The sequence below is a fragment of the Eublepharis macularius genome, chromosome 4 (assembly GCF_028583425.1).
Source record: "Eublepharis macularius isolate TG4126 chromosome 4, MPM_Emac_v1.0, whole genome shotgun sequence".
In the NCBI taxonomy this organism is placed as follows: Eukaryota; Metazoa; Chordata; class Lepidosauria; order Squamata; family Eublepharidae; genus Eublepharis; species Eublepharis macularius.
Genome location: NC_072793.1, coordinates 107,461,754 through 107,474,398, shown reverse-complemented (window position 1 = coordinate 107,474,398; position 12,645 = coordinate 107,461,754).

Below are 12,645 nucleotides of genomic sequence, written 5' to 3'. Positions count from 1 at the left end.
CGGCAAGTTGTGAAACGGGAGGTGGGCTTCTGAAAGTTATTTTAAGAGTGGTGGGTATAAAGAGTGACCAGAGGACCAGAACAGACCCGTGAAACAATTAATTGTATCTCAAGTAAGCTACATAATTTGCACTGCAAGAATGCTTGCTGAATTACAGGCATCCCCTGACTGTGAAACCAGCAACATCAATGTGGACATTCTACCCATCTTTAGCAACAGTTCTGGGGATTACATTGAGATAGAGCAATGGATGTTCCAACATTTTGCTTTGGACTTCAGTTTGTGATTGTGAGATAACTTATTGCCCGCATACAATGTTGTGGTGCAAAGAGAGCAAAAGGCTGACACACCTGCAGATGGGTGAAGAAATGTGTCAAATTATGAAGGTGCCACACAAAACAGCTCAATCACAAACTAGCATTGCGCACTGCTGTGAGAGATGTACCGGGGAGTGGAAATGATGATCCCAAGTTGATATATGGGGATTGCAGGGGGAATGTCACTTGGACATGCAATTTCACTCATCAATCGCTGCTCACCAAGAAAACATTATACTCAATTTTCAAGTGAAAGGAACTATAAGTATCCCTTCATTATTGTTAAGGTTGGTTTTCCAGGGAAAAAAAAGCTGCAAGGACTGTTTAAAAAAAAAAGGAATTATTAATAGAAGGGTTGTGAAGACAGGGTGGATGCATGCATTATTTTTTCTTTGGAAGTGTGGTTTGGATGGTGGAGGTGTGGCTTTACTTGGGGGGGGAGATGTTGTGGTTGACGGAGAAATGGTGATAGTGTAACGTTTGTCTGTGAAAGATGGATGGACAAGCTATTTGGCTGCTTGGTGAGTAGGTCAAGAAACTGAGGGCCAAGCCACAAGTGACGAATGACACTTGAACCGCAAGTGGATTGAGTGGAGGGCAAGTGATCAGGGAGAAATATACTAGATGGGGCTTCCGGCTGGGGATCCATAAAGGTCTAACGCAGCTCTAAGTGCTGAGCTGACCGGGCTGCCGTTTCAATGGCCGGCGGGGCAACACACGCTCGCGGCCAACTGTTCTCAGGCGGAGAACAGGCATAGAACGCTTAAGTACCTCAGGGCGTGTTGATTTCGGGCAAGGGGGGTCCTGCGCAACGGACTCTCTCCCGACCCTTGAGGTCCCACCCTAAGACAGGTCGGCTAAAATCTCTGCGGCAGTCCTGGAGCCAATGCAGCTGGCATAAGACCTACATGCACAAGCTTCAACAGGGGGAAAGAAGCTGAAGGAGAATCTGAGATTGAAACAGTGATTACAACCCAGAAAGACGTTTAAAAAGGTAAAGATCACTATCTCTTGAAACAGGATGGATTAATTAAAGTAACGAAGTATTAAAGTGGACTTTTAAACTGCAACAGATTGATTATAAAGAGGGGAAGATTTGGCAAGAATTGTATTAGAAAAAGGACTAAGCTAAACGAAGTTATTAAAGAAATTGGACTATTGTTTTTCATACCTGTGGTCACAAGGAGATAGTAGGCTGTGAGAAAGTTTTTACCATCGCGAGAGCTGCTGTGGGGAGTCAGGAAACAGGAAGTACGTAACAGCAATAGAGCTGCTGGAGAGAGACGGCCCCTACTGGAGGACAGGAAGAAGGGAATCGCCATCTTTGAAAAGGGAAGAGTCTTGACTTCAGCAGGAGAGGAAGTAGGCCATATTGGATTACAAAAACTATAGAAAAATCATAGAGAAAAGACGCCCGACATTTTGGACTCTTTAAACGTTTTTTTTTCCTTATAAAAGCGGGACATTTAAATTAAATTAAAAGAATACCAAGCCAAATGCCACGGAGTTAAGGAAGCGAGCAGACTCGTGGGAGCGAGGTAAAGCAAGCCCCACGATGTCAAAAAAAGAGTGGCAAATGGTGATAGAGAACTTGGATAAAAAACTTTCAGAAGCGATTAAGGAGCTCAAGGACATGAAACCTGAGCTGGTGAAAGAGGTTAAAGAGACAGTAAAGAATGAACTGGCAGAGGTGAAGAAGGGTATGGAAACAATACAAAATGACCTGCAGGTGACACAGCAAAGAGTCAAGGTAGTGGAAAATGCGGTGGAGAACCTAGCAGACACGCAACGAACAGAGATGAGGGTGATGAGGGGAAGAATGGCAGTTGCGGAGAGTAAACATATGGAGAAGCAGCTGAGGTTTCGTGGCTTGCCGGAAGTGGAAGGAAAGACAGCCCAAGAACAAATTGCAGAGGTGTTAGCAGAATACCTGGGGAAGGAGGAGGAGGAAACTGTGGCTATCCTAGATGTGGTGTACCATATAAATTCAAGATTTGCGACCCAGAGGAAACTACCAAGATATGCGATTGTGCAATTTACGACTAGAAATATAAGAGAAATGATTGTAAGTAAGCAATTTCAAGACCCATTGGAGGTTGATGGCAAGACGGTTATTATTATGAAAGAGCTACCAAGATCGGTGTTGCTTGACCGGAAAAAATATAAAGCTTTAGTCCAGATTCTGAAGGACATGAAAATAAGGTACAGATGGGAATTACCGGAAGGATTGTCATTTGAGTTTGGAGGAGTGAAAAAGCGCATCAGATCTGAATTTGAAATGGAAAAGTTTATGAGGGACAATGAAAAAGACTTACCAGCAACAAGGCTATGAATATGGAATGTAAAGTTTTATCTTGGAATGTAAATGGACTTAACTCACCCAATAAGAGAAAAAGTATTTTCCACTGGCTATTAAAACAGAAATGTGATATTGTGTGTTTGCAAGAGACTCATATTAGAAAACAGGATGTAAAATATCTTAAATCGAGCAAACTGGGCAATGATTTTGTAGCGGCCTCAAAAAAGAAAAAAAGGGGAGTGGCATTATATATAAAAGAGGAGCTACAGCCAAAGCTAGTGATTAGAGATGTGGAAGCCAGATTTTTAGCAGTGGAATGTACATGGAATTTAAAGAAAGTGTTGGTGATTGGAATTTATGCACCTAACGGAGCAAAAGAGAGCTTCTTTGAGGATTTGAGGAAGCAATTAGATGAACTTTCTTATGACCAGATAATTCTTGCAGGAGACTTCAATGGAGTCACAAATTTGGAGCAGGATAAAAAATCAGCAACTGCACAAAAGAAAAGAGGACTATTACCAAAGACTTTTTTTGCATTAATGCAACAGGAAACTTTGGAAGATGTATGGAGAATACAGAATCCCAAAGGTAGACAATATACATTTTTCTCCGCAAGACACTCCACTCTATCACGAATTGACATGATCTGGACCTCAAAGGACGTAGTGCTTTGGACTAAGGATGTGGAAATAATGCCCATGGTAGGCTCAGATCATAATCCAATTATGTGGAAGTTCGGAAAAAGAACTAAGAGGAAAGGATGGAGAATAAATGAGGATTTGTTACAAGAGGGAGAAAATATGGAGATGTTGAGAAGGGAAACTAAGTTCTTCATACAACATAACATGAATTGAGAAGTACCAACCAATAAGGTATGGGATACCTACAAAGCAGTAATTAGAGGCACACTAATGGACTTAAATGGAAGAGCCAGGAAAAAAAGAGAGGAGAAGAGACAGGAGATTATGGAGAAAATAAAAGCCAAAGAAATACAACTAAAGAAAAGACCAGGGAAAAAGAAAATCTATCAGGATATTAAAATCCTTCAAGAGCAGTTGACGGCAATGAATTACAAAGAACTGGAATGGAATCTTAAGAGAATGAACCAAAAGTCGTTTGAAGGTGCAAATAAACCTGGGAAATACCTGGCATGGCAATTGAAGAAGAGAAAGGAGAAGAAGACAATAAATAAAATATGTGAGGACAATAAAGCACATTTGGAACAGACTGCTATTAGTAGAGCCTTTTACAAATTTTATGCTAAACTGTACAATAAAAAGAAGTGAATAAAGACTCAATAGCGACATATTTGGGGAAAATGAAGCTTCCAGCAATTTCGGAAGATTGGAGAGACAAATTGAATAGTGAAGTAACAGAGGAAGAGATAAGGAAGGCAATACAGTCAACAAACCTGGGAAAGGCGCCAGGACCTGATGGACTTACAGCTAAATTTTATAAGGTAATGGCCAATGAACTGGTACCATTCCTAAAAGAAGTGATCAATGGTGTTTTGAGAGATCAAAGAATTCCAGATACTTGGAGTGAAGCTAATATAGCATTGATCCCCAAAGAAGGACAAGACTTGACTAATGTTAAAAATTATAGACCTATTTCCTTACTCAATAATGATTATAAGATCTTTGCGAAGATCTTGGCAGAAAGAGTAAAGGGATGGTTATCCGAAGTTATTGGAGAAGAACAAGCTGGTTTTTTACCGAATAGACAAATCAAAGACAATTTAAGGACAGTTATAAATGCTATTGAATATTATGATAGGCGTTGTGATAAGGAGGTTGGTTTCTTCTTTGTGGATGCTGAAAAAGCATTTGACAATTTGAACTGGGACTTTATGTTTGCAACTATGGAACAGCTACAAATGGGAGAAAGATTCATAAGAGCAGTGAAAGAAATTTACAGAGACCAGAGTGCAGCAATTGTGGTGAATGACGAGCTGACTAAGAAATTGACTATAGGCAAAGGTACAAGACAAGGTTGCCCGCTGTCTCCACTGTTGTTCATTTTGGTTTTGGAAATTTTGATGATACAGATTCGAGAAGATAATGCGATCTGTGGAATAAAAATAAAAGACTTTTCCTATAAGGTCAGAGCATTTGCAGATGATATAATGTTAATTGTGGAAGATCCAATCGAGAACATGCCTAAGGTAATAGAAAAAATCAAAGAATTTGGAGATCTGGCAGATTTTTATGTAAATAAAAAGAAGTCAAAGATACTATGTAAAAATATGACTAAACAAAAACAACAGTTATTAATGGAAATAACAGACTGTGAAGTAACAAGTAAGGTGAAATATTTGGGAATTGAACTGACTGCAAAAAATATAGATCTATTCAAGAATAATTATGAGAAATTGTGGACTCAAATAGAGCAAGATCTGGTTAAATGGAATAGATTGAATTTGTCATGGTTGGGAAGAATTGCAGTAGTCAAGATGAATGTGTTGCCAAGAGTGATGTTTTTGTTACAGACAATACCAATTATCCGGGACTCTAAGCAGTTTGAAAAATGGCAGAGGAAAATATCGGACTTTGTTTGGGCAGGCAGGAAGCCTCGGGTGAAAATGAAAGTATTACAGGACGCAAAAGAGAGAGGTGGAATGCAACTGCCCAATCTAAGACTATACTACGATGTAATTTGCTTGGTGTGGCTGAAAGATTGGATGACACTGAAAAACCGCAAATTACTGGCCTTAGAGGGATACAAAAAAATATTTGGATGGCATGCATATCTGTGGTATGAAAAAGTAAAAGCAGATTCTATGTTTTTGCACCATTACATCCGGAGAAGCCTCTTCACAATTTGGAAGAAGTATAGAGATTACCTTCAGGAAGGAACTCCCTCCTGGGTGGTTCCTTATGAAGTAATAGACCCGAGAACTGTTGATAATGAACAACAATGTTTAACGTACAAGGAAATAACACGAACAGATCTTTCTAAATTAAGAATAAAGACGCAAGAAGAGTTGTCTTTAAGTTATGACTGGTTTCAATATAGACAGGTTAGAGATCTTTACAACTCCGATTGTGCAAAGGGAGGGATAAGAATGGAGAACTCGGAATTAGAGGAAGTAATCTTACAAGAAGACAAAAAGGAAATCTCTAAGGTCTACAAGGTGTTGTTAAAATGGTACACTGAAGATGAGACAGTTAAAGTGCAAATGGTGAAGTGGGCTATAAATTTTAACAAAGAAATAACAATGGAGGCGTGGGAATACTTGTGGAAAAATACGTTGAAGATCACGACATGCACCAATATTAAAGAGAATGTCTATAAAATGATTTATCATTGGTATTTGACACCAAAGAAAATTGCGCTAGGGAACTTGAATACGTCTAATAAATGCTGGAAATGTAAAAAACATGAAGGATCTTTGTATCATATGTGGTGGACTTGCGAAGTAGCTAGGCAGTACTGGGGGGAAGTAATAAGAGTAATAAGTGAGATTTTACAATTTCAAGTTAATAAGAACCCAGAACTCCTGCTACTGAACTTGGGAATTGAGGACATTCCAGCACAATACAGGACATTGCTATTTTATATGACAACAGCGGCCAGACTTTTGTACTCGCAAAAGTGGAAAGTACAAGAAGCGCCAACTATTGAGGATTGGATTTACAAATTGCTGTACATGGCGGAGATGGATAAAATGACAAGAAAACTGAGAGACCTTGATCCAGGACAGTTTAACACGGATTGGGAGAAGCTGAAACAGTATTTGGTGAAAAAATGGGAGGTGGGAAGAGAACTGTGGCAGTTTGAAAATTATTGAAATATAACAAAAGAAGAGGGAAGTGACTATACCGGGGGGTGGAGAGTTAATTGAAAATTTCTAAGCAATTATTCTATTTGACTATTATACATAGTATTAAGTAATAGAGGTGTTATTATAAGATCTATAAGGATAGAAATTAATTAATTTCATCACTGGCAGATAATTGTATAATGGAGAATTTATATAATCAAAATGAATGAATGCAAGAAAGGGGGGAAAAATATATAGTAGCATACAGAATATGGGTTAAATTGATTGACTCATGCTGAATGTGTATATGGGTTAAAATGATTGACTATTTTTGGCAGATAGTTGTATAATGGAGAAATTAGATAACTAAAATAGTATAAAGATAAGATACGTAGAAGGAAGTAAAGAGTAACATATGGAGTATGGGTCAAATTGATTGACTTATATTGAATGTATGCAATGCTTATAATGTACTTAAAGTTATGTATAATGAGGGACAAATTGTTTGTACCATATAGACGAGACTAGAATGAGTAAGACAGAGTACAGGCTACTAAAATGACTATTGAAGAATATATGCCAGGAATGTATTATTTAGTTGATAAGTTAAAAGGGAAAGGAAATAGAGATAGCACTGTGTTATAATAGATAAGCTTAGAAGAGAGTGAAAATATATGTTTAATAGATAAAATAAGTTTGAAATGAATAGGGGGAAAATAGACAAAGGGTTGGAAAACTGTGGGAAGTCAATAAAAGGGGGGGGAAGGGAGGGGGTTAGAATTGGAATATTAGAATTTAAAGGAAATTGATTGTAATGGATATTAAATGTTTCTAATCCAATAAAAAAATTTTTTTTAAAAAGAGAAATATACTAGATGTTACAGTGTCATTATTCACTTGTAGCTTGGCCCTGAGTGATCCATGAATGGGTAGTCTGCATAGTTGTCATTACCGTGGTGTGCTAAAAAAGGGGGGGTGGATAAAGGGAGTTTCAACAAGAAGAGTTTACTGGAATAAATTGAATATTGCCTGTTGATTGTCAGTTGTGCACAGGAATCATTGTCATCGGTGGCCTTTCCAGTTGTCAGGGAAGATCTGTGTTTGTGTATGTGTGTGTTCTGTTGCAAGGATCACCGGTTAGAGGGCCAAACAGGGATGGGTGGAGACAGGGCTGGAGTGAACTTTTAAACCTGACACTGTGTCCGTGCTGTTGTTTTTTTTCAAGTCAACTTTACAGAGACATTGCAGTCAGTTAATGGGTAAGCATCACACCAGCAACGATATAGAATCCTGTCATCTTTACAGCCAAAATCGCACCCCAAAATCACCGAAGTTTTTTCACTAAATGTTATCTTGACAGTTTTCCTTCCCTATCGATATTTTATGGCTGCTTGGGGCTGGCTGACATTCAAGGGACAAGGACAGTGTTCAAATCCAGACACTCTGGACAAAAATAGAAGTGATGAGTCACACTTGAACGGGAAGTGATTTTCTCACTGTTTACTTGCTCATCCACTTGACATTCAAATGTCAGTCGTCAGTTGTAGCTTTGCCTGCACACTCAGGATTGATCCAAATATATTCAATATGTGGGGAAACGGTTGAGGGACAATTTTGCTTTCTGGGGGAGGTTGCTTTCCAAGTGGGTGAGCGGAAAACCGTTCTATCTGGAGGCTTGGAAAAACAATGACCAGTGAATTGCTCATCTGTCTGAGCCAAATTATCAAGTATGACTTTCCCCTTAAAAGCACCTGTGAAGAAAAAATGATTGAATGCATGTATTTTAACAACAGGAAGTTGAAGCGAGCTTCAAATGTACTTCTAAAACTGCTGCTATTATTTGTGCGATGAGATGGCCAAAACACTATGGATCACAAGTAACTATATAGCCAATTTGGTTATTGAGCGAGGGAAATGCGCGGAAAGGAGACACAACGAACGATGGGGCGTGGCTAGGGTTGAAGGTTAGGGTTATGGGTTAAAAGCTTCACTTCTTACTGAACCCAGCCCAAGTGAACTCCAAGCTACTCAACAATCCCAAGCGGAACAACACGATTCCAGAAATTAAGCACCCTGGTCACAAACCAATGATAACACAGCACGGTCGACAATGATATTTCACAGAAAAAATTAACAGAGCAGTAAATCCTGTTATTAAAGGTGAACAATTTACCCTTGATGACTGAATAGGCACCCAGTATGAGTTTAACTGATATTCGCTGTGGTGACAGAAATGACATATTGACATCACTGTGTTCTCAATGCGAGACTGGCCCTAGGACAACAACACCTCAAACCACCGTTGTGCATGTCTGTGGGTGGTGGGAGGGTTTTAGGGAGATGACCTTTGATGAGGCAATGCCACTTGCACTCTTCAAGGATTTGCTCTGACAAGGCCCACATTATCATAGTCAGAACAATAAAAAGTTTGAAATTGGAGAGGATTACCTTTTTGAATGACTTGACGAGCAGTCTTAAAAGTTGAGGCATCGCAGAACCTCAATGTCTTCCTCTCTCTTTTCACCCAATTATTGTGGTGAAATAAAAAAGACTATTTGATGCGCCATCAGATAATTAACCACCCCCCAAAAAGCATGGAATATTGGACGATCTCATCGCAAATTAGATAACGGTGTCATAGGATGAGCTCTAGACCTGACTCCCCATAGGCGGATCAGTGTCAGTGGCATTACTGTTTTGCATGTGGCACACTCTTCTGCCTCACCTATCGTGGATGCTTCTGACCATACACTGCCTGCTCAGGGCGGAATTCGGGCAATAATGTGCTAAAAGGGGCTGATCGCGGCTCCATGGGGCCAAAAGAGAATCTTGCTTGTGATGTGACTTGTCAGTAGAGCGCAGATCATCTCAGAATTCAAAACACAGGTTTGGAAAAAATATTTGAAAACTGAACTGATTGACCACATGACAGTCCTGTGGCGATCCACCCAAAAAAACCGAACAGTAATCACTCTCACAGTAACACATATAGCCGTGTGTCCCTACTTATGACTATCCTGCAGTTGTTGCCAGTCATTCTTCACCGAATCTCACCCATGTCACGCCTCCCTGTTGCTGCCCCCCCACCAAAAGTCATCACACACCAAACGAGGTTGACAACTATTCCGTCAAATGGTTAATTTGTCAAATCACAACCTTCTTCACATCACAGACTCCACCAAATGTTGCTTTATTCATTGCTCCTCCCCTGTACATGCAAGAGGCCAGACAATCAAATGTTTACTGGTGTCACTCTTGCTGCAAAGACAAACGATGTTGGTCTTTTCAGATGATACAATATCTGTGCAACCACCCAAACATAAAGGAATCAATCTATCTGAAATGTTCCTGCGGGAATCCAGAGACTGCTCAATATAGGCACATAAATGAGCTGGTATGTCCAGCTCTTTAGCAATGATCACCAAGCACTGTGTGCATGTGGATATGTGTTCGCCGTCATATCGAACAGCACCTTCATCGGTTTATTTTCCTTGGATGATTGACACAGCATCTCAGGTTCACTCACATATATACCTTATCTTCTGTTCAACGACAATGAGAGTGGATGATCTTTCTATCTGTTGGTTAATCTGTGGGAAAAACGGCAAGAGAAGAATGTCATGTTATCGGCAAGTGTGTATCTCCCTGATAGCTTGCCCTTCAATTGCTCTCCACTTAATTGACTTGCCTTTAAGGAGTCACTCATCACTTGTTGCTTGGCCCTCATGGTCAAGCCACAAGTGACGAATAACACTTGAATGGCAAGAGAATTGAGTGGAAAGCAAGTGGAGGGGAAGTGAACAGGGAGGAAGAAACTTGCCATTCAAGTGTCATTCGTCACTTGTAGTTTGGCCCTTACTGCTCACATTCCTGAATAAGAAGCACCCACACAAGAATCAGAACTCTAGGTTTATTTTAGATATACGTGCAAGCAGGTGTCGTTGGTGAAACATACTTCCAAGGATCAAAAGATCTCAACACAAGAACAGGAAAAAACTTGATCATACTGTTGCACTGGCGTTATAATAATAAAATACTACTTATGGTTTAGTTTGGAAACCGTGTGCGCAAGTTGCAAGCACACAGTCAAGTCGAGCTTGAAAAGTATTGGCAGTAGGCAGAACGAATCATCAAGGCATGTTTGGTCAACCCAACATCGGACATCGGATTCAGGGGCCTTTCATCACTGTGCTCCAACAGTTCCACGTGTGGCAAGACTCCCTGCACACTGTCACCTCGAGCAATGCAAATGTTGTGGAGAATGCAGCAAATTGTGATCACAGCAGTCATCAACCTCTCTCCCACCGGCAGAGCCTTCTGTAAATACGCCCATCTGGCCTTCAGAATTCCAAAAGTTCTCTCCACACACGTTCTCGAACTACTTAAACAGTAGTTGTACATTTCCTGTTGTTTATTTCACTCGGCAGGGTAAGGCTTCATCAGCCATGGATGAAGGGGGTAAGCAGGATCACCAATAATAACTGGATCAAAGGTAACACCGCATATTGTTCCTGGCATCTTTGGAAGCCACGTTCTCTCCTCCATTCTTTTGAACAGTGGTGAATTTTTCAGAACACGAGCATCATGAACCTTCCCAGGAAAGCCAACAAAAGTGTCCAAGAACCTCGCCCGACAGTCAACAACGGCCTGGAGAATCATTGATGTGTATCCCTTGCGATTGATATATCTCTCACCAGAAAAAGGGGGTGCCCAAACAGCAATGTGTGTCCCATCGACAGCACCCCAAGCATGAGGAAAGCCATGCTCAACAAATCCTTGGAGCACCACCTCTATGTTGTCCACACTGATCCATTTCTCAGTTAGTTTGTCCGCAATTAATTCACACACCTCATCAAAAACCGAGCATATGGTTGACTCACCACGTCCAAACGCAGGAACTGCTGCAGCATTAGAAGTGCCCATAGCAACCTTCCATATTTTTATTGCGACTAGTTCTTCAGGAGGTATTGATTCACGCATCCTTGTTTGACACTGAAGGGACTCCCTCAGCTTGCCAACAATGTACTCAAATGTACCGCTGCTCATTCTAAATTGCTGTATCCATTGTGCATCATCATACTGGTCACTTATCCAGCAAGGCCACCAATGTGGCGAGGGCTTAGACAAGATCCATGAGATCCTTTTTTGGTTTTCCATTGAATGGACTCTATGCGCCATGTGGGACAATGCGGACAATAAAGCCATGGCTTGCCTCCCTCTTCGTTTGCGCAGATTTGCCCGTGTTCCAGGACTGCCCGATATATAAAGTCCTGCTGACAGTTGTGTCATCGAGGAGCCACATCTTGAAATTATCCCCGCCACCTCGGCAAAAGAAAATCTAATCGCATTGCAGAGGTCAATGTACTGTCTTATACGTACTTCGAGTTGCATTTCTGACATATACACGGCACATGCCAACGACGAGATACTTTTGTCAAGGCTCATCCTCGACAATAAAACGCATTCTTCACCAACACTGTACAAAGATGTTCATTGAACGGAAAAACAGAAATGAAAAAAATCTTTTCTACTGCCGATGTCTGTTTAACAATATTGACCATCCCTTGAGCACGGAACGCAAAGCGGCCCGCTCTAGATTTGAATATGGATTTTAAATAACGGGGTTGCGTGGCTACTTTTGAAAAGGCTGCCGGGATCTTGTTTCCACAAATCAGTGGCAGTATTTCTTTTGGGCGGGATTTTCAAATTATTCAAACTTAAAGCGGATGTAACGCATCCCCGTTGGACGTGCAGCGGTTTAGTTGCATGGTAATACCCCTCCGCAGTAGGCAGAGGATTGGAAACATATACTGGACTCAGCATCCAGTTCACCTCACGCTTGAATGTTCAGCCAGAAATCAGAAGTCTACAGTTTTATCCACCCAAGAAAAAGCACAGCATTGCAACAAGCAGCTCTCGTGGCTACAGGGAAAAAAATCACTCTTCATATTTTCTGCTGACTACTTGGATTTCCAATTTTTTTGGAAGAGTGAGGTGAGAGTTTTCTGGACGGCAACCAAAACCATTACACCTGAAGATGGATCAGACATCAATCTCCACGAGCAATATTGTATCTGCATCCAGCACCAACTCGGTTCCACTTCTGATTACTTTGACAACCACACCGAACGCCTTGTCAAACGATTTTTCTCAATCAACTTCGCAGAACAGCCGCTGCACCAAACATCTCCACTGGACTGAGGAAGAGAAACGAGCGTTTATTCAAATCTGGGGAGACGATGCTGTGCAGAGCCAGCTTTCTGCAA